Here is a 3,533-nt window from a genome sequence, read left to right on the forward strand (position 1 = left end):
TAGTGAGCTGAGGAAGCGGGAGATGATCAATTAGTGGCAGTGGTGACTGACAGGCAGCTAAAAAGCACACCTCTTGGTCCCTCCTCCTGGCCCTCAGACTCCAATCAATCGGTGGCGAGGGCGGGGCGGAACTGGAGACTGGCTCCCTTAGTCCTGCAGGTGCAATCTCAAGAGAACAGGACAGGCACTAATGGACCAGCGCTGCCAGCATGATCCTGACAGCGCTGCTGGCCTCCTGGAACTCAGCCTCAGGCACTATGGCCGCTTCCCCTCCCTAGATGCTCCACAAGTTCACTCGAGCCCACCCTTCTCCAGATAAAGTGTGATCACTTCACACAAAAGAAATGTAGTAAAAAAATAAAAACCAATGGCCAAGGGCCTGCCTCCACGAGCTCATGGGAGCCTCTGAGCGCTGGGCCCACTATTTTAGGGGCTTAAGGTGAGCGGAGGATGCAGAGGGGTCAGGAAACCTCCCTGGAGGTTGGGCTGTCAGTCTGATCGTCAACAGCTGCCTCTGCAGAGAATGGGAGAACAAAGGGAGGGGGCGGTTCTGCAACCCCCAGAGGGAATCCAGGGTCCCAGGTACTCTGTCCCACCTGCTAATACTTTCAGTTTCTCCCCGAATCAGAGGTGCCACCCGAAAGACCCTGGGTGGGTGCCTGGTGCAGCCACCTCTCCATGTTTGCCTGTTCATCTTTGTGTCTGTCTGTCTGTGTCTGTCAGGCTATCCCCGAGCTTGCCTCCACTTCTAGAACTAAGCTTCTGGTATAGCGACAACCCGCAACCCCTCATCCCTTTCCTATGGCAGGATACTTGCCCCCCACAGGCTAAACCCCATCGCCCCCTCCTCCCTACCCTGTGACCACTGGGTACCCGGAGCAGGTGCAGCATCCTGGGCCTGCCCGCCCACGCGCCTGCCCCTGTGCCCAGCTTTGCTCTCTTCCCCTCTCCCAGCCCCAGTGCCCTGGGGCCTGCTGCCAGGCCTGATGCCCCGCTCTTGCCACTGCCCGGGGTACCTTCTGGCCTCGAATTATTGGTGCTGATTGATCAGATCCTGATTCACCAGAGGCTGCACAAGTGGAAACGCTCCTAGGCTGGGAGACAAGTAACCAGTATGAACTGCACTCAGGGGATGGACAGCCCCTGGGTGAAGCAGCTGAAAAGAGCAACTGCTGTGCATGTCTGTTCTGTGGGGCCGCCAGACCCTTTGCGTCCATCTGGTGGACTCTGGAGACCAAGAGATGGAAATACAGTTGCCACCAGACACCACCATTGGCCATGTGCTGCAGAAATGGCATCCCTTCCTCCCCAAGTTCTCCATTCAAGATGCTGATCACCAACGATCCTGCAAGTGCTGGGGTCCTGCTGGACCTGTGGCTGTGACACAGACACCAACTTTGAGGTGAAGACTCAGGATGAGTCCCACAGTGTGGCCTGCATTAGCAAGTGGGGGGGCTGGGGGGGCCTGGGGGGCGGGGGGGGGGGGGCGCTGCTCCAAGAAGCCCTCACCGATGCAGATGACTTTGGCTTGCAGTTCCCGCTGGATCTGGACGTGAGAGTGAAGGCTGTACTGCTGGGAGCCACATTCCTCATTGACTACATGTTCTCCGAGAAGCGAGGAGGCCCTCTGCCATCACCACTTAGACGGCATCAGGGTGGGGACCATCACCTCAGCCAGAACTCAAGATGGTCACCTGGCCCGGCCTGGCCCCTCCTCAGAGGCAGCCCTTTCCTCCATGTTCCCTGCAGAGGACAGACAGGGATGCCTAAGAGGCTGGGGCCACGGTGCCCCATCCCTACCCTCCTCCCCTGGCCTCCTTCACTGTGGCCCCCACAGAAGGGTATGTATGAGAGCCCTTCCCCTGCTACCTCTCACCACTGTCTCCGGCCACCCCTCAGCACACAGGCTTTTCCGCTTTCAAACTTGCCCTACTCACTTCCTCTCACCCCCTTCCAGGGCCTCTGCTCTGGATGGGGCCTTTGGAATCCAGGGATCTGGGGTTTTACAACTGAGCTGGGGTGGGAAAAGGTAAACAACACCAAAGATGGCTGATATGGCCGCCCACCTCTGCCTCAGCTTGACCAATTAGTTCATCCTCAGAACGTGGCACTCAGAGGAGATCCCTACTTCCCCAGCAATGGCTCTAGGGCCTTGGCCCCAGTACCAACCTCCTCTCCCCCTTGGCCCTCCCAAAGTTGGTACTTGCTGCAGCTCCATTTGCCTTACTTAACCACTCCTTCCTTCCCTGTTCCTACAAAGGAGGCTGCCTCTTTGTATGTTATATTCAGATAAACTTTGTAATGTTTTGGAAAAAAGAAAAAAAAAAAAACGATGACCAAGAGAATGCCACAATCAACATCCAGAGTCCGGCTCAAGAGAACAGAGAGAAGGGAGAATTCCATAAGTTGGCCGATGCCAAAATATTTCTGAGTGACTGCCTGGCTTGTGACTGTTGGGTGACCACAGAGGAAGGAGTCCAAGTTTCTCAGCAGTGGTAAGGACCAGCAAGCAGGCGGGCGGTAAGAAACGAGGGAACAGGCCTAAGCTGGCAGGCAGACATCCCCTGAGAGGTCTCAGACTGAGAGAGGGTGCAGGCCAGGCTGAGGGACCACCTGCCCCCAGTGCACGAATTGCATGCACCGGGCCTCTAGTATATATATATTTGCCCACCAATTGTAAAATTACATATGCATATACTCACATAAACACACGTGCATATGCATATGTATAGTATATGTATACGTATATATATATGCTCACACATATTTGCCAACATCTATGTGAGAGAAAACATGGAGGACTATAAACTAGTTTTTTAATTAGACTGACCTAGGGTTAAGTTTGAGCTTTATACCACACACTAGTTAGGACAAACTGGAAGAATTAATTAACCTTTCTCAGGCTGTTTGCTCATTTACAAAATTGATGTAAGGATTCTCCTCAAGATATTTGAGAAGATTAATGCAATATAATGAAATGTCTAATATAAAGTACCCAGCACAGGTCAGAATGGCATCTGTACTATGCTATTTACACCTATGAGGCACCAATCTATAAGGAGTTAACATGTCACTGTTACTAGTATACATTGGAACTAGGGTACAAGTTAAATTGAGTTCCCAGAAAAAAAGGTTCCTTGAGTAACTGGACATTTGTGCAATTCCAATTCCCACAGAAGTAGACAGCACCCTCAAGTGGAAAATTTAAAAATCACTCCTTATAGAGGCAATGAATTCTGAGTGAGGTGTAAATAGCACAGTACAAGTATGGGAACATTCCAGGCTAAAGACTATCTATACAGCTGAGGTTGCCTCACGCCATCGGAGCTGAAAATCTGAAGCACAGGATTGTGTCATAAAGTGCTATTTTCTAAGAACAAATGAGTTGTTTAGTCATCTAAATTTTAACTCTTTAAAAAATCGTGTTTCATTTTCAGAGTCTTAATGCCCCTCACTATTGAACTGACGTAGATGTATTATTTCCTAATTTTAATCTACTTTCCTCCCTACCCAACAACCTATGAGCTAAGTAT

At 51.3% G+C, this 3,533-nt stretch overlaps 1 pseudogene across 1 annotated transcript; it reads left to right on the forward strand.

Moving 5' to 3' along the window:
- The first annotated feature begins 843 nt into the window (after positions 1-843).
- Positions 844-2,499, forward strand: LOC308528443 (phospholipid scramblase 3-like; annotated as a pseudogene). The gene is made up of 2 exons: positions 844-1,655; positions 2,318-2,499. The product of its transcript is annotated as a phospholipid scramblase 3-like (transcript).
- The last annotated feature ends 1,034 nt before the right edge of the window (positions 2,500-3,533 follow it).

The sequence above is a fragment of the Myotis nattereri genome, assembly GCF_964212035.1.
Source record: "Myotis nattereri genome assembly, chromosome: 12".
In the NCBI taxonomy this organism is placed as follows: Eukaryota; Metazoa; Chordata; class Mammalia; order Chiroptera; family Vespertilionidae; genus Myotis; species Myotis nattereri.